Source organism: Leucopleurus acutus (genome assembly GCF_964270905.1).
Source record: "Leucopleurus acutus genome assembly, chromosome: 16".
NCBI lineage: Eukaryota > Metazoa > Chordata > Mammalia > Artiodactyla > Delphinidae > Leucopleurus > Leucopleurus acutus.
Window position 1 is genome coordinate 61399074 of NC_139158.1, and position 19557 is coordinate 61418630.

The following is a 19557-nucleotide window of genomic DNA, read 5'->3' on the forward strand; positions in this document are numbered from 1 at the left end:
GCAATTTTAAAAACCACTATTGTGAGATTTATCATACTCTACAACACTGTCATCTGTTTCCATGCCTGTCTGACCTCCCCATCTCCACCCCCAACACACACACACACAGAGATCTTGATCTTGTGAGCAGAAGGGGGAGAGCTGGTTGTGACTCATCCTTACATTCCCTCCAGGAGCCCAACACAGCATCCAGCACAAAGCAAGTGCTCAGAAAATCTGAATCCATATTCATAATGGCTTTCTTCCCCAAGAAGTCCTCAAGTAGTCTCACCTCCTGGCATTCTTGCTCTTGTGTGGACCTCTCCCACACTGACTAGAGATGACCTGTGTACCCAGTGTGATGTGTCACCTTGCTCTCACAGATCGCTCGCTCTGGGGGAAGCCAGCCACATAAGCACACTCAGGCAGGCTTATGGAGAGGTTCGTGTAATGAGGACCTGGGCCTCCTGCCAACTGTCATATGAGTGAGTCATCCTGGAAATGGATCCTCAGCTCCAGTCTATCCTTCAGAGGACTGCAGATCAGGCTGACCAGGCCCGCTTCATGAGAGACCCCAAGCCAGAGCCACTAAGCTAAGCTGCTCCCAGATTCCTGACCCACAGAAACTGGGTGAGATAATAACTGCTTATAATGCTTTAAACTGCTAACTTTAGGGATAATTTGTTACACAGCAATGAATAACTAATACAATCAATAAGTCTTTATTAAGCATTTACTGTGTATCAATTCTGTGGGAAATGCAAGAGAAAAAGACATCGTCCTGCCCTCAGGGGAGCAGGCCATGTACACATTCATCCTTCAACAAACATTTATTGAGCACTTACTATATACCTGGCCCTGTGTGGAATGCTGACTCATAGAATGTTGGCAATTAAAATATACTGTAGGACAAAGGGAAACTTTCAGGATTGATGGCAATCTATTTTAACAGGGTTGAAGTTACATGGATGTATATCCATTTGCAAAATTCAGCAAATGAACACTTAACCTTATTCACTTTGTTGTATGTAAATTTTACATTAAATTTTGTAAGCAAACATTGAACTAATATGTATGCCGAAGTAATTTACTTTGAAATACATTTCAAAGATGAATTGATGTACAGCTAGATGGACAGACGTGATGAAGCAATAGAATGTTAATGGTAGAATGAAGGTGGTGAGTATAGGGGTTTTGTTGTAAAAGTCTTTCAATTTTGCTCTATGTTTGGGAAGTTTCATAATAAAACGTTTGGGGAAAAAGACCCTCCATAACCCTATATTCCAATCTTCTCATTTATTATTATCATTTTAATTACACAAATTAAAAACAAATACACTCTAGTTTAAAAAAAATAGAAGAAAGTTCATCTCTTTCTCCCTGATCCCAATGTTCCTTTCTTCTTTCAATGACAATCTCTGTTCTTGTCGGCTGTGTAGTTTCCAGACCTTTCTCTACACATTTACATACGTATATAGGTAAATACAAAACCATGGTTGGTTTGTTGGGGTTTTTGTTTGTTTTTTAATGAATGTACTCTATACTATTCTGAAAGCTTTCTTGGGACTCTCTCCATATTCATTCATACACATCGCCTCAGTTTTAAATTGCTGGATAGGACGTGCCCTCTCATTCAAGATGTGAGTCTCAGAGAGGAGGTCCTGTACAGAAAGAGACAGTGTGTTAGGACTGCTGGGATGCGAACTCGCTCTCCCAGCTCCAGGCCTCGGCCCACCCTGCGGGACCTCGGCCACCGAGGAAAGGGGGCGGGACTAGGCCAGGCCTTTTTATTCTGCTGAAAGCATGTGGGCGGAGAGGTCCTTCTGTGCCCCGCCCCTCCCCCCGCCCTTCCGAAAGACCCGCCTGGGCTCGCAAGCACCCGGACCCAGGAGGAAGTCCGCGTAGCGCTTCCTCTTTTCTTGGCCTCCGGAGACACTGGGGGAAGGGAGGGGGGTTGTGAAACCGAACAGTCCCGTACCCCCCCGCCCCAGAGGGACCCATCAGCTGGAGGTGGCCACGCAGCTGGGGGCAGAAAAACAACTTCATTGACACCCCCCACCATCCCCATCCCGGTTCAGCCCTGCCACACCCCTGAGCAAGAGGTCGGCTGCCTCTAGGATGGTACCCGGGGTAGGTAAGCTTCCAAGACACGCATAGCCCAGTCTCCCTGGTCACCCTCATGAGAAAGCCCCAGCTCCTTATTCGCTGCTGCTGCTGTCATCTCCAGCCTCATGGTCTGCCTTCTCTTGCCTCGGGCTTCAGGCACCAACAAAACAGAAGTTTGTGGTTCCTCAAACAGGCCAGGCTTTCCTCCCTCAAGTCTTTGTCAGGCTGTACCTTCTGTCTGGAAAATCCTTTGCCATGACCTTCCACTATCAACCTTTAAGCCTCAATGGATCACCTCCTTCAAGAAGTCCTCCTTGATGCACCCCAGGCTGGGCCAATGTCCCTCCTACTTGGTTCTACAATATCATGCGCCTCTCTACCACAGAATTTTCCACTTCTGTATCTAAGTTACTGGTCTGAGTTTTTGTCTACCTAATTGAATTGGGCGTTGCTTGAGGGCCAAGACTATCTTGTCCATTTTTTGTCCTCCCAGCTCGTGGCAGCACTCTGAGAGGTTAAAGTTCCTGGGCCCCAGCCTCACTCACATTCAGTGGTGAATTAACATGGAGAGAGCCCCAAGACATGCTTGTACAATAGTACAGAGAGTACATTCATTTTTTTAAAATAACATGGTTTTGTATTTACCTATATATGTATGTAAACGTGTAGAGAAAAGTCTGGAAACTACACATAGTAAACCCTTAATAAATATTAATAGAATTAATCAAATGAAGGGTTTTGATCCTGGCACTGTTATTCACTAAACCTTCCTTCATTTGGTTCCTTCCTTCAGTTTCTTTCATTCATTCAGTTTCCTTCATTCATTCAGTTTCTCCATCTGTAAAAACATACACATGAATAGTATCTGCGTGAACCTGCAAAAAAAAAAAAAGTAGAAGAGATAGACAACAAACAGTTTAACATATAAATATGCGTTAAAGTGCCTGGTGGTGACAAGTTCTCCGGAGAAAAATAAGCCAGGGCAGGGGTGGAGGTCGGCATGGGGGGCTAGAGATGACGGAGGATGGAGGAGTTTTGTGTGTTTTTTTTGTATGTTTGTTTGTTTTTGCGGTACGCGGGCCTCTCTCGTTGCGGAGCGCAGGCTCCAGACGCGCAGGCTCCAGACGCGCAGGCTCCAGACGCGCAGGCTCAGCCTTTCCGCGGCATGTGAGATCTTCCCGCAACGGGGGACGAACCCATGTCCCCTGCATCGGCAGGCAGACTCTCAACCACTGCGCCACCAGGGAAGCCCCTGGGGGAGCTTTTTAAGAAGAGTGGTCAAGGACCTGCTGGGGCCTGTTGTGAGGTTCTCAAGGGCCAGTCTTCTCAGGTTTTTGTTTGCCTCTCTTGGAAAATGAGGACAGCAATGACCTCCTGCCTGAGAGGGTGTACACTGGCTACTTTGCAAGTAAAAGGGGAAATATCTGGGCTTTGAAATAATCATTTGTGGCTCTCTTCCCCATCCCCCATCCTGTTTTGAATGTAGAACAATCAGCAGTTCCCAAAGAATTTGAAATAAAATGCAAATGCTCCTGGAAATAGGAAAATATACTTTTGAAGGAGCTAACCTCTGACCCCCTGTAAAGTGAAGACTGCATTGTTCCCTAGCTCCTGCCCTCCCTCCAGGACTGAGCCCTGCATCATGTCCTCCCATCAGCATCTCTCTCTCTCTACTCCTTAATCTCCGGGGCACACTTACTAGGTTTGTGTAGTCGTTACAAGCACAGCCTTTGGAGGCACACTGGAGGCTCACAGACCTGGATTCGAATTTGTTGCTGGCTGTGTGACCTTGGGCAACTGTCTCCACCTCTCTGAGCCATCCACTTATAATCATCCCCATTTCAAAGAGATTAAATGAGATGATATAAGTGAGGGCACAGTAATGAGCTTGATATGCAATGATTCAATGACCTGGTGAGGTAAGCACTCTTATCATTCCACTTTGCAGATGAGGAAGCAGGGACAGAGAGGAGTTGAGTAACTTGACCAAACTCAGAGCTAGTGAGAGGCAGTCAGTCCAGTCTCAATGCCTTTGCTTCCATCATTCTTACACCACTGGCCCCAGTGTCAAGTGCACACCCAGAACCTTTTTGGACTCTTCATCCTCTAAAAATCCTACCCAGCCCCAATTCTATCTTATCCATGAAGTCTCTGATTTTTTAAATGACCTTATTTTTGAATAGTTAATATATTCAGGTCGTTCAAAATTCAAGAGTACAAAGGGTATACTAGGACCAATAAGTTTCCCTCCCTCCTCTGTCACCCAGCTACACAGTTCCCTTCCCTGGAAGAAACCACTGGGGCTGTTTCCTCTGTGCGCCCTTCCTGACCCCTCCGAGGCATGTGCTGGTAAATTCCCGTATCCTTGTTCTCCTGTTCTACACAAATAGTAAAATACAATAGAAACTGTTGTGCACCTTGCTCCCCCCTCCCCTTACCCACATGTTCCCTATTAGTACATAACGACTTTCTTCATTAAAAAAAAATTTTTATTGAATTATAATTCACTTATTCATCCATTTAAATGTACACTCTAGTAATTTTTAGTATGTTCACAGAATTGTGCAGCCATTACTACAATCAATTTTAGGGCATTTTCATTACCCACCCCCCACAAAAACCCGGAACCCACTGGCAGTCACCCCTTATTTCTCCCCAACCCCCAGCCCTAGACAACCACTAATCTACTTTCTGTTTCTGTAGATTTGCCTATTCTGGACATTTCATGTAAATGGAATTACACAATATGTGAACTTTTGTGACCGGCTTCTTTCATTTAACAAATTTTCAAAGTTCACCCATGTTGTAGCATGTATCAGTACTTCATACTGTTTTATTGCCAAATAATATTCCATTGAATGGATATAGCACGTTTTATTTATCCATTGATGGACATCAGGGTTGTTCCACCTGTTGGCTATTATGAATAATGTTGCTATGAAAATTTCACATACAAATGTTTGTGTGGACATATTTTCAATTCTCTTGGGCAGACACCTAGGAGTGGGATTGCTGGGTCATATGGTAACTCCATGTTTAACGTTTTGAGGAACTGCCACACCGTTTTCCAAAGGGGCTGCACCATTTTACGTTCCCACCACAATATATGAAGGTTCTAATTTCTTCATAGTCTCATCAACAGTTGCTATTATCCGTCTTTTTTGTTCTTAGCCATTCTAATGGATGTGAAGTGGCATCTCACTGGGCTTAATTTGTATTTCCCTGATGACTAATGATAGTAAGCATCTTTTTATGTGCTTATTAGCTATTTGTATTGCTTCTTCGGAGAAATATCTATTCAGATCTTTTGCCCACTTTTCAATTATGTTGTCTTTTTATTATTGAGTTGTAAGTGTTATTTAAATATTTAGGATACCAGTACCTTATCAGATGTATGATTTGCAAATATTTTCTCCCACTCTGTGGGTTGTCTTTTCTTTTTCTTTTTTTTTCCAGGCCACGCCATGCGGCATGCGGATTCTTAGTTCCCTGACCAGGGATCTAACGCAGGCCCCCTGCATTGGAAGTGCGGAGTCTTAACCACTGGACCACCAGGGAAGTCCCTCATTTTGAGACATCTGGGGTTTTGATAGGGATTGGTTGGTCACTTTGGGGAGTATCATCACCTTAACAATATTAAGTCTTCCAGTCCACAGAGGGATGTCTTTTCCATGAGATGTCTTTTCCATCCCTGAGATGACTTTACTTAGGTCTTCTTAAGCTTCTTTCAAAAATGTTTCTTAGGGGACTTCCCTGGTGGTCCAGTGATTAAGACTCCATGCTCCCAATGCAGGGGACCTAGGTTCGATCCCTGGTCAGGGAACTAAGTCCCGCATGCCACAACTGAAAAAATATCCCGCATGCGCAATGAAGATCCCGCGTGCTGTAGCTAAGACCAGGCGTAGCCAAATAAATAAATAAATATTTTAAAAAATGTTTCTTAGTTTTCCAAGTATCTTGCATTTCTTTTGTTAAACTGATTCCCAGGATTTTATTCTTTTCATTGACATTGTAAGTGAAATTGTTTTCTTAGCTTTATTTTCAGATTGTTCTTTGCTAGTGCATAGAAATATGATTAGTTTTTAAACATCATTATTCTTTTGACAACTGCTTGGTACTCCATTACTGTATTATCATTTTTTTCCAGTCCCCAAATGATGGGCATCTAGGTTATTTCCAGTTCTTCCCTAGTAAAAGTGGTGCTGCAATGACTCTCCTTGTGAATACCCGTAAAGTTTCAAGCATTCTGATCCTTTCCTTGAGCTCCTACAATTGTCATTTGCCACCACCCCGGCGCATGCCACCATCATCTTGCCTTTGGGGAACTGCCTCAGCCTGCTCACTGGGTTCCCTGCTTCCCCTGGACCATCTAATGCATTCTCCACCCAGCAGCCAAAGAGATCCCATTAAAACACAAGCCAGTTGTGGCCTACCTCTCTGCTCAGACCCCTCCAATGGCTCCCATCTTGTGTCAATTAAAGTTTAATATCAGTACCAGGAGGTTCATGGCCTCACAGTCTGACAGCACAACTTCTCCAACATCATCTCCATCATTCTCTCCTGTGCCCACTCTGTTCCAGGTACGCTGGCCTCCTTGTGTTCCTTCAACACATCAAGTGCAGTTGCACCTCAGGACCTTAGCCATTACTATTCCTTCTGCTTGGAACACACTTCCCCCAGACCATCCCATGACTCACTCCCCCAATTCAGCAGGTCTCTGCTCACATGCTCCCTCTTCAGAAAGGCCTTCCCCGCCTCTCTGTCTCAAGTCACGCCATCACCCCTCCCCCACCGCTGCTACCTCTCCCCTTGCTTTGCTTTATTTTCCTTTTAATCCTTATCACCCTCAGACATAAGATGTTAGTTGACTCTCACAATGACTCACTATTATTATTCCCACTTGAGAGATAAGGAAACTGAGGCTCAGAGAGGTGACTTGATATGTGCAAGATCACTCAGTTGATAAATGGCAGTGCCAGGGTTTGAACTCTAGTCTGACTCCAAAGATGCAGTATTTAGCACCACTGCTTGTGGCCAGCTATACTCCCCATGACAATGAATGAATGAATGCATGAGTAGACAAAATGTTTGCCACCCCAAATACTAGTAAGCCAGTGCTTTAGCATAAAATTTGTAATTGTATCGATGTTCTTTGATGCTAATATGAGTTAGATGGAACATATTTTTTAATTACAAAGAATGACAATACAAAATTGACAAGGATGTGACAAAACTGGAAACCATACATCACTGGTAGGAATGCAAAATGGTATAATTACTTTGAAAACCAATTTAGCATTGTATTATAAAGTTAAACATACACTTACTATATGACCCAGCAATTCCAGTCCAAAGTATTTAACCAATAGAAATGAAAACATGTCCACACAAAGACTTGTACATGAATGTTCATAACGGCTTTATTCTTGTAACAAAAGGAACCCAAATGTCCACCAACAAGTAAATGGATAAACAAATAGCGATACATCGGTTACTATGGAATACTTCTCAGCAGTGAAAAGGAACAAAATACTAGAATATGAAACAACATGGAAACTCCTAAAAGCAATATGTGAATAAAAAGACAGATGAAAAAGAAGCATACTGTATGATTGCATTTATGTAAAATCCCAGAAAAGACAAAGCTAATCTATAACGACAAATATCCAATCAGTTGTTACCTTAGGAAATGAGTGGGAGAAGTTGAGTGCAACAGGGTATAAGGGAACTTTTGGGAGGGATAGAAATATTCTATATCTTGATTAGTGTGGTGTTTACACAGATGTATACGGTTGCCCAGACTCATCAAGCTGAGTATTTTATGTGTTGTTTTTTTTTTTTTTTTTGTGGTACGCAGGCCTCTCACTGTTGTGGAACCCATGTCCCCCTGCATTGGCAGGCGGACTCTCAACAACTGCGCCACCAGGGAAGCCCGATAATGCTCTCTTCATTGGTTTTCTTCCCTTGCCTGTCTCATTCACCGACTCCCTTACCAGTGTTTTCTGCATCTTCCAAATAACTTTCACTTGAATCCATGTCTAGGGTCTGCTTCTGGGGAACTCAAATTAAGACCAGCAGAGGATACCAAGGGACAAGATACGGGGAAATGGCAGGAGAGGAATCCAGGCAGCAGCCACTGTGCAAGAATCTGTCATTCTTGGCAAAGCAAGTCTTTATAAAATTCTCACAGGGGTTCATAAGGGGACACATATCAGGATGTCCACAGTGGCACTGTTCATGGTAGCGTGAAGTTGTGTGCAATCTGGGTGTCCATGACTAGGGGAATGGATAAATAGACTATGGAGGATGTAGACAATGATCTTCAGCAACATGGCTAGATATTAATAGTATCTAGTGATGGAGCGGGAAAAAAAGGACAAAACTGAATAAGTACCATCCAAGTAACTTAAACACACAATTAAAACATTATCTAGGGGCTTCCCTGGTGGCACAGTGGTTAAGAATCCACCTGCCAATGCAGGGGACAATGGTTTGATCCCTGGTCTGGGAAGACCCCACATGCCACGGAGCAACTAAACCCGGGCGCCACAACTACTGAGCCTGCACTCTCCAGCTGGTGAGCCACAACTACTGAAGCCCGTGCACCTAGAGCCCGGGCACCGCAACAAGAGAAGCCACTGAAATGAGAAGCCCGCGCACCCAGTGAAAAGTAGCCCCTGCTCGCTGCAACTAGAGACAGCCCATACACAGCAAAGAAGACCCAACGCAGCCAAATATAAATTTAAAAAAAAAATATATATATATATATATAAACCCATTATCCACTTTTTTTTTTTTTTTTTTTGGCTGCGTTGGGTCTTCATTGCTGCACGCCGGCTTTCTCTAGTTGCAGTGAGCAGGGGCCACACTTGTTTGCGGTGCGCGGGCTTCTCACTGTGGCGCACGGGCTTCAGTAGTTGTGGTGCCGGGGATTATCCGCGGCATGTTGGACCTTCCCGGACCAGGGATTGAACCTGTGTCCCCTGCATTGGCAGGCGGATTCTTAATCACTGCACCACCAGGGAAGTCCCCCGTTTTCTACTTTTAAAGTGCATACATGTATTTAAGTACATAAACAAAACACGTAAGAGCAGAGTCATTATCTTTCTCATCCATGGTCTGTCCCCCTCCCCCCCAGGACGTTTGGTCATGTCTGGAAACATTTGGGCTGTCACAACTGGGGAAGGGGGTTGTTACTGGCATCTAGTGGATTAAATCCAGAAATGCTGTTCAACATTCTACTATGCACAAAACAGACCCCACAACAAAGAACTTCAGGACCTAGATGTCAATAGTGCTGAGGCCAAGAAGCCAGCCCAGTGTAGCCGAGCGCCCAGCACAATCTTGCTGAATGAATGAATGGAGAGATGATGGTGGTCTGAACTGGCTGGTAGCAGTGGGACTACAGAGACACAGTAGGATTCCCGTACATTTTGGAGGTGTGTCCAGCAGAATTTAAGGCGACAGTCCCTCTCTTTCCAGGAGGAGATGTGCTCTGCCCTTGCCTGGCCCTGGGCACATTTCACTCATCTGCGGCCTCCAGCTGTGCCCTCCAGCCCCACTTGCCGCCCCCTCAATTTTCGAACTCCTCTGAGCTGCCAGGAAGCCTGCAAGGAGTAAGGCAGTCTGGTTCCTGCAGGCAAGGAACTTTGCTTGGCGTTTGAATCGCCAGGGGCCTGCGGAGCGGAAACCGCAGACCACAGAAGGGCCGGGAAGGCTTGGGACGCGGTGTGGGGAGGGGCCCGGGCTAGGAGGTGGCGATTGGAAGGGTGGGGAATGCTTGGGGGAGGAGGAGTGGATTTAGAATCCTGTGAGAATGATGAGGGTGGGATTAGGATCCTCCTGAAAAGGTTTAGAATCCTTTGATAGGTGCCATCAGAAACCCTGGAAGGCAGGGATGGAATATTTGGATGCGCCGGATTAGAACCCTGGGGGGCGGATTAAAATCCTATGGGAACAGGTTGGGATCGCTCAGGAGAGAGATTAGAATCCCTAGGATTAGGGTAATAAATCCTGAGGGCTGGGTTAGAATCTTTTCAAGAAAAGGGTTAGGGGCTTCCCTGGTGGCGCGGTGGTTGAGGGTCCGCCTGCCGATGCAGGGGACACGGGTTCGTGACCCGGTCCGGGAAGATCCCACATGCCGCGGAGCGGCTGGGCCCATGAGCCATGGCCGCTGAGCCTGAGCGTCCGGAGCCTGCGCGTCCGGAGCCTGTGCTCCGCAACGGGAGAGGCCACAGTAGTGAGAGCCCCGCGTACCGGGAGAAAAGAAGAAAAGAAAAAAGAAAAGGGTTAGTATCCTTCCGTTGGCAGGATTAAAATCCTGGGGGCAGAATTAGAAATCTCCGATAGGCGAGGTTAAAATTCCTTCAGATGTGAGATTCAAAATCCTTTGGGGCAGAATTAAGATCTCAGGAGGAGGAGATGAGGTGCTGGGGTTCTCGGAAGGGTGGGGTTTAGAATCCTTTAGGGCAGGATTAGGGCGATGGGAGGCAACGTTAGACTACATTGGGGGAGGTGTTAGGTTATTTGGGGGTTAGGACCTTTGAAGGACCGGTTAAAATTCTTGGGGGCGGGGTTATTATCCCTCAGGGACAAGGTTAGGATTCTTGGGGGCAGGGTTAGAAACCTTGGATGGGCGGTGTTTAAAAAAATCCTTAGGCGGCGGGATTAGGATTTTAGGAGGTGGGGACAGAGATTAGAGTCCCTGGGGTGGGGTTAGAATCTTCGGGGGCGGGTTTAAGACACTTGGGGGCGGGGTTAGCATCACTCCGGGCGCGGCTAAGGAGCCCAGATGGCCTGTGGGCGACACCGCGTCCCTGGTTCCACCCCGGGCGCACCGCCGGGAACTAGAAGCAAGTGGGAGGGACGCGGACAGTCCAGCACGAGAGGGGCCCCATAAGACGCGCTGCCCCGAAGCCCCTCGGAGCGCAGCCCCAGCCTCTTCTCGAAAGTCAGTCCATTCTCCCTAGGGCACGAGCGCCCGGGACGCCGGGGGCTGCCGAGCTGGGGGGGCGCTCGAGCTGCGAGGATCCGGGCTGCCCACGGGACGAGGAGCGGGCGCCCAGGTGAGTGCAGCGCACACGGGTTCGGGGACAGCGGCCCGTGACCCTCGGCCTGAGGGTCTTCGGGCTGCGGAGGGAACCCGGGGTGGTGAGCCGCGTACGTTGGGTTGCCCGGGAAAGGGACCTTCGTGGGAGCGGCGGACAGGAGGTGGGATGCGGGGGCCGACCCGCGGGGGAGGGTGCCCAGATGAACAGCGGAATTGCCTGGCGGCGAGCCTGGGAAAGCCGTAGGATGACTTTGTGCCTGAGCCGCCACTTCTCTGGGCACTCCAGGTTCCCCTTTTGCAAAAGGGAAAAAAAAAAAAAAAAAAGGCTTCACGGAGCCCGGGAGGGGAAGGCCCTTACGGTTCCTGGTGGGGGTGGGTGACCGTCACGGTCACGGCGGGTTGGCAGCCATAGTGGGGAAGGGGACAGCTGGCCGTAGGCGTGACGGTGCGAGCCCAGGCAGGGCTGCAGCTGGGTCAGCTCGCTGAGCTCCCTCCTCCTCCCAGCTAGGCCCTGATCCCCAGGGGGTCTAGGTCAAACCCCAAAACCTCCTGGACAGACAACAGGATGTGTGGCCCCTGACTTTCCTCCTTGTGAGACCTTGGACAAGTCACTCTCCCTCCCTAAATTCCAATTTCCTAATCTGCCAAAGAGGGCTACTAAGTCTTTCTTCCAAGGCTGCAGTGAGCTAGAATATGTTAGAGGTCATGTAAGTGACAGTTTAGTGTAGTGGTTAGGTAAAGGGTTTCTGGGAGCAACCTGCCTGTTGGACCTTGGGCAGCAGATCTAGCCTTTCTGTGCCTCCATTTCCACAACTGTAGAATGTGGATAATTAAAATATGGCTCCTTCATAGGGTTGTTTTGAAGATTAGATTGAGTTGCTGAAGGAACGCTCTTAGAGAACTGACAGGTCTAATTGCTTAATACGGGTTAACTATTGTCATAGCTATTACAGTCTAGCCCGGTGATTCTCATATTTTAGCAGAACAACAGAATCATCTAGAAGGCTTGTTAAAACACAAATTTCTGGGTCTTGACCCCAGAGTTCATGACTCCGTAAATCTGGCACCGGACCCCAAGAATTTGCATCCCCAGGTGATACTGATGCTGCCTGTCCCGGGGACACACTTTGAGGACCACTTCGGCCATCACAGAGAAAGCCCTCAATAGATACTGGTTCTCTTCACTGCTTTATTTTCACTATCCTTTTTTTTTTTTTTGAGGGGGGGTGAGATTAAAATACAGAAAAGTGAAGAGAATAATATACTAAATATCCCAGGAATCCACCACCCAGAATTAACAAATGTTCACATTTTGTCCTGTTTGCTTCAGTTTTTTAAAAGATAGTATTACTAAAAGTAACAGTTAAAATTGAAGCCTCCCCACCTCGTATCCCTCTCAGTTCTGTTTCTCTTCCTCCCCAGAGGCAACCTCTGTCATGAATTACAGTGCTTCCTGTCTGTGCCTTTAACAAATGTATTACATATATGTGGGTACATAAACAATACATAAAATTGTTTTTCGTGTTTTAAGGATCTACATAAATGCTATCTAACTGTGCGATTCTTCTGCAGTTTCATTTTCCCTTGCCTTCTTATCATTAAGTTGTCAGGGTCTAGCCAGGATAAGAAACAGAGCTCTAGTTTATTCCTTCTAAGTGGAGGATCCCAGCAGGGGACCATCCTGCCTTACTTCTCATTCCCCTGGTGATGAACATACAGGTTATTCCATGGGTTCACGACAACACACAATACTGCTGGGGCCAGCCTGGATGTGTGGTCTTGGGTGCATGTACAGGTGTTTCTAGGGGAAAACACCAAGAGGCTGGATGGCTCTCCCGAGGGGCAGCTTTTGCGTATGAGGAGGATTGAGGCGTGAAAGGGTCACCCAGGGAGTCTGGGGCAGAGAAGAGAGAAGAAAGAATCTGGCTCTGCTGACCTTCCAGCTCTTTCTAGACCCAGGGCCACTGTCGCCTGTTCTCTGCTGCAGGAGGGCAAAAATCTTCATTTGTCTCGTTCACTATGACTGACACTTAGTAGATGCTGAAGCAGTGGAAGCATGAATCTTTTGCTGTTGTTTGTTTTTTGTTTGTTTTTTTGACCGCACTTCGCAGCTTGTGGGATCTCAGTTCTCTGACCAGGGATTGAACCCTGGCCACAGCAGTGAAAGCACTGAGTCAGGGAATTCGGGGAGTCAGGGATGGTCCACTGGACCATCAGGGAATTCCTGGAACATGAATCTTTTAAAAAAATTTTGGATAACAAACATTTTAGCTTATTTTTATAGTCTTCTTTTTTGTGCACATTTTATTTAACATAATTAGTAAAATGCTGCATGTACAATTTGTATCCCCTTGTTTACTTAGTATTACATTGTAAGCATTTTTCCATGTCATTAAAACATCCTCGAATTCTGAATGGCTGAATAATATTCCACTGTTTGGAGGCACCATAATTTGTTTAACCATCCTAGCAAAGCACTTTCATGTAGTTTGTAATTTTTAAAACTATTTTTAGATGAACTTCACATAACATTATAAAATTAACCATTTTAAAGTGAACAATGCAGTGGCATTTAGCACGTTCACAGCGTTGTGCAATCAGCACCTCTGTGTAGTTCCAAAACATCTTCGTCATCCCAGAAGGAAACGCCATACGTTAAGCAGTTAGTGTGTTCCTCCTTCCTCTCAGCCCTTGGCAGCCACCAACCTGCGTTTTTGTATCGCTGGATTAATTTATTCTGGATATTTCATGTAAACGGAATCACACAAAGCCACACCTTTTGTGACCGGCTTCTTTCACTTAACGTAATGTTTTCAAGGTTCATCCAGTTAAATACTGACACATTTAATTCCTTTTATGGCTGAATAGTATTTCATTGTATGTATGCGTTACAATTTGTTTATCCATTCATCTGTAGATGGAAATTCAGGTTGTTTCCACGTTTTGACTACTGTGAATGGTGCTGCTATGAGCATGCATGTACATATATTTGAGCACCTGTTTTCAATTCCCTTGGGTATATACTTAGGAGTTGAATTTCTGGGTCATATGGTAATTCCATGTTTAACTTTTGAGGAATCGCCAGACTGTATTCCACTACTTTATATTCCCAGCAGCAATGTACAAGAGTTCCAATTTCTCCACATTGTGGCCAACGCTTGCTATTTTCCTTTTTAATAAATTATTATTAGAGGGCTCCCCAGGTGGCGCAGTGGTTGAGAGTCCGCCTGCCGATGCAGGGGACACGGGTTCGTGACCCGGTCCGGGAAGATCCCACATGCCGCGGAGAGGCTGGGCCCGTGAGCCATGGCTGCTGAGCCTGCGCGTCCGGAGCCTGTGCTCCGCAACGGGAGAGGCCACAACAGTGAGAGGCCCGCGTACCGCAAAAAAAAAAAAAAAAAAAAAAAAAAATTATTAGAGCCATCCTAATGGGCGTGGGAAGCATGAATCTTAATCTCACCCCAATCAGGATGCTCTGTGGGGCCCCTTACCCCAGAGGGTGAGGAGAAAGTTGTCTGAATTCAGAGGACTGGTCAGGGCTTGGACTTTAAGCTATTTTAGAAGTTAAGCCCCATGAGGGCACAGACATGTCTGTCTCCTAAACTACTGTATCTCTAACACCTGGCACCTGGCACATAGTAGGGCCTCTCAAAAATACGGAATTGAGGGACGTTGAACAGTCCCTCCCTCCCTTGCCTAGGAGGTATTTCAGCAAGTAGGTGTATTTCAACTGACCCCACAAAGTGATTCTTTTTAAATTAGTTGCTAACATTTAATGTCAAGAGAGCTCACATAAATCTGGATTTCTGTCTTCTCTTGAAAAACTGGAGGAGCTGACAGCCCTGGGACTAGAACCCCAAGGTTCTAGACCAATCTCCTGTACTCCCCTGCTATTGACTCATGGTAGCGTTGGTGATGCTGAATGGGGCTGCCCTGTAGACTGCCCCTGAGCTGTCCGGTTTGCGGCACCCTTGCCCGGACCACCTTCCTCATGTGGATGGCCCTGTGGGCCCCTATAGCCACTTGAGTTTTCAAGCCCAGCCCTCCAATCATGACAAGGCCTCCCTTTAAATAGAAAAGAAATGTCAGGCCCAGAGAGGGTAAGTAACTTTCCCAAAGTTACACACAAAGTTAGTAGTACAATCTCTCCTAGCCTCTGTCTTTCTAAGCAAACCCTCGCAGCACATATTTTTTTAAGTCTTTATTGAATTTGTTACAATCTTTGCTTCTGTTTTCATGTTTCCGTTTTTTCGCCACGAGGCATGTGGGATCTTAGCTCCCCAACCAGGGATCGAACCCGCACCCCCTGCATTGGAAGGCAAAGTCTTAACCACTGGACCGCCAGGGAAGTCCCCCCTCACAGCATTTTGATCCCCATCCCATTTCTCCGGTTTCCTCCACCCCAGGACTGGGAGTTTTAGTGTACTTTCAGAGGCACGGGTAATGATACAGAAGAAACCCTTGCTTGAATGTAAAACGTGCCCCGTTCTGGGCAGGGGCTGTGGCCACACATGCTGCACCCTCTGCATGGCACTGCACAGGGGCTTGCATTCCTAATCCTGCCCTATGACACCTGCCCGAGCTCCCACCATCACCATGAAACCCTTTGGTCCAGGAGACTTAGGTGCAACCAAGAGAACAGGTTGCTCTGCCAGAGCAATGAAGCACAGGAGATGGAGCACAGGAGACCTGAGTTAGAGAACAGGTTGCTCTGCCAGAGAAATGAAGCACAGGAGACGGAGCACAGGAGACCTGAGTCTGAGCGCTGACGTTGCCTCATACAAGTCGTGATGCATCAGGCAAATTCCCTCACTCTCTGAGTCTCAATTTCCTCATCTAAAAAATGGGATTAAGAATACTGCCTCATGATGCGTGCAGAACAGTATTCCTTTGACGTGAACACACACAAAAAAAGATACTCCATATTTTCTATAGGTATATATGTCTCAGATTGAGTTGCCCCAGAAGCAGACCATAGAAAAGATTTCAAATGCATTTACTATTTAGTTTATTTGGGAGCAGATCCCAGAAAACCCTGGTAGGAGAGTGGGGAAGCAAAACAAGGAGAGAAGGCAGCCAGTCAAGGTGTGTTATCAAGCCAGTCCCGCTGTGGGCACCTGGAGCTCATTTCCACTGGGAGCTGATGACCGCGCTTGAGAAGCAAAGGAACTGGGGTATTTATCTGCCTGCTCCTGTCAGCCACTGGTCGAGGGCTGCTCCTGAGGGATGGTGATTCTCTAGCACTTCCACTTGCCAAGCTCAAGGGCAGAGCAGGCACGAAGGGCCACAGAGAAATCTCTTAGGCAAAGAGATGCAAGTGCTAGCAGTTGGACGTCCGGCGAGTGTTCGGAAATGGTGAAGCGCTGAGCTATGGGGCAGAGCGCCGACAGCATCTTCTCTGATATAGTACATGCATGCAAACGCACGTGCAGAAGCTACCTGGAGGAGGGAGGGGTGGCCGTGGAGAGCCTGTAAAGGGTACCTTACAAGCCTTACTCCAAGGGTGCCTTAGATTTCACTGTATTGTTTTCAATTTTTCTTTTTTTAAATTTTTTGGCCACCCCACGAAGGCATCCAGGATCTCAGTTCCCCGACCAGGGATCAAACCTGGGTCCGCTGCAGTGGAAGTGTGAAGTCTTAACCACTGGACCACCAGGGAAGTCCTTGTTTTCATTTTTAACAAGGACGGTGTATTGTTTTACTAGGTGATGAAAGGTAATTTTAAAAACAAAAACACATACCCACCAAAACAGAAAAGAATAGGCTCTGTCAACTATAAAAGAATAAGTGTAAAAGGGTCAGAGGATGTGTTTTTGTTGGCTTTGAAGTTTCCATTTACTGAGGACAGATTTGGGGGCAGCTGACCTCGGAGCACGTTGGGAGGTTGAAGTGAAAAGTTGTCCCTGGGGCGAACTGGCCACCGTGTCCTTTCTGAAGGGGGCCACCTCCACTCAGCTTCAATCGAGGAAAGACTTTGTTCCTCTCCAAGCAGAGACAAACAAACATGGAGAGTCCTTCTCAGTTTAAACACACATTTGTAACTATTGTTTAAATGGGGAAATCTAGGGCATCCTGGCAGCTAAAGGGCACTTTGTTCAATTAGTCAAGAATTTATTGAGCACCTACTGTGTCCTAGTTTTGCACACTAGTATATAGCCATGTACCAAACAATCATTACCCTCATGTATCTTACTTTCTATGGGAGGACAGATGATACATCCACAGGTAACAATAGGTGTGTTAGTTCAGGTCCTTTGAGAAGCAGGCTCTCAGAGAGATTAAATGTGCAAGAAATTGATTAGAGGGAATGCCTGTGGGAGAAGCTAGGGGAGGCTAGGAGAGCCATCAGATAGCAGGCACGTCTGACTCCAAATGAAGGAAGGAGGGAGGAAGGAAGAGAACAAGCAAGGAAGGGAAGGTGGAAGTGTCTTAGACTGCAGGGCAGTTCTGAGGAAGGTTGGCAAGGCTGTCAAAGGGCCCTTAGCCAAAGTCTCCTATCACAGGTCCCCCTGGCACGGGCCTGCCTCAGTATCCCCGCCACACTCAGTCCCTGGCTGGGAGCAGCCCGTGGCAACAGTGATGGTCTTCAAAGCACAGCAGCTGGGGCCATGTGTCAATTCTGCTCTCAGTAGAATTGCCACGTTAGGTGGTGGTTAAAGCCATGAAGAATAGAGCTGGGAAGGGGCCAGAAAGTGTTGGGAGTTGGGGGCGGAGCTCCTGTCTTAGCCAGGGTGATGAGGGAAGACCCCTCTGAGAAAGTGAGATCTGCAAAGAGATCTACATGAAGAGAAAGAGGCTTTCTGGGTGACGAACATTCCAGAAAGCAGCATGTGCAATGGTCCTGAGGTGGACACATGGTTGGTGAGTTGAAGAGTAGCAAGAGGCTAGTGTGGCTGAAATGGAAAAATCAAGGGAGGGCTGGAGGAGGCAGGACTGTGGGGTTGAGGGGATTCCAGGTCATGGAGCCTTGCCAGCCACAGAGGGGAGCTGGGCTTTTACTCCAAGTGAGACGGCAGCCCCAGGAGGTTCTGAGCAGAGGAGCGACATGACTTGACTTATATTTTTAAAAGGCTCACTTCTGTAAGAGGCAGAATGGGGATTCAAACCCAGCTCTTTCTGGCTTCAAATCCCATCCTATGTTTTCCAAACTTCCCTGCCCCCTGCCTACCTTAAAGATAGCACTATTCTAAGGAGGCTCGCAAGTGCCCTTGAGTTCTGGAGTTGACCAGGTGACCCAGAGGTAACATTGAACATGCTAAAAACTTACTACATGTTTGGGACAAGTGGTTGGAACACATGCATCTCAGAGCCAACCCTCTGGCCAAGTGAGGCAAATGACCAAAGGCCCGAGTTCCTCTTCAGTGTGTTGCTCTGTCACTTGCTTTTGTGTAAACCAGGGCATGACACCCGCCCTCTCTGGGGCTGCTGCTCCCATCTGTAAAACAAAGGTCTCTCCAGTCCCTTCCTGTTTGCAAAGTCAAAGTTTTGAGCTCTTGATCAGAAAGAAGCCGAGGGTCAGAAAAGGGAAGAGATGGGGAGACAGGGGTGACCCCTACATGTCCATTATGGATAACAGTCACTTGGAGGTTTGGCTGATTCATTCAGAAGACAGTCAGGGAACTCGAGAAGAGGGAGCTGTAGGGCTCTGCACTCCTGAAAACTCTTCAGGGACTTGGTCCCTCATAGCGAAATGCTTTCTCCCCCACCCCCATGGCTGAGCTATTCAGAGAAGGGAAGTTTCCTCTAACTGGACAGTCTTGAGCCCTGGGCCTCTGGCGGTCTGCCTTCCTAAGCTTCCTGTTTGTGTTAACTCATCCCCCCTCCCCTTTCCCCACTGCAGCTTCTGAGGCTGACCCAGTGAAGTATGAGAGGCAGGAGAGCTGAGTTCTTGTTCTACTTGCCACTGATCACCTGGGGATGCTCTCTGCCATGGGCCTCCATTTCCCCATCTGACAGGTGGGTTCATAATTCTGGTCCTGCTGACTTCAGCCAAGTATGGTCAGGCCTAGAGAGGGTTGAACACAATATATTCATTCCACAAATATGTATGGAAGCCCTTTCTAAGCATGGCTTCAGTGCCGTCATCTTCATGGGGTCCATACTTCACACACCCTCACCTACTCTAATGGGTCTAGTACTCTCTTTACTTTCTTCCATCAAACTTCCTATCAAGGCAGTCTTTCCCGTAAGCCATTAACACTTGAGTATGAATTGCAATCCCTTGTAAGAATTTCCTTTGCATTGGGCAGGACCCTTTGAGGTTTAAGGGAGCAGAAATTTAACTCAAACTGGCTCAAACAGAAGAAAGGGGTTATTGGAAAGTCCACAAGCACATCAACTTCAGGTAGGGCTGGAGAATCTGTATTTCTTCATTTCTTGGCTCTGTTTGCAACTGCAAGCCTCTTTTCCAGCCAAACGGATGA

The 19557-nt window shown here is 47.0% G+C and overlaps 1 protein-coding gene across 2 annotated transcripts in view; it reads left to right on the top strand.

The window, feature by feature from the left end:
- Positions 1-10889: 10889 nt before the first annotated feature.
- Positions 10890-19557, top strand: part of HCK (HCK proto-oncogene, Src family tyrosine kinase) — a 39012-nt gene continuing 30344 nt past the window's right edge. For both annotated transcript variants that reach the window (XM_082857415.1, XM_082857416.1), the window contains exon 1: positions 10890-11150. The gene's annotated coding sequence lies outside the window, so the exon portion shown is untranslated. The remainder of the gene's footprint in view (positions 11151-19557) is intronic.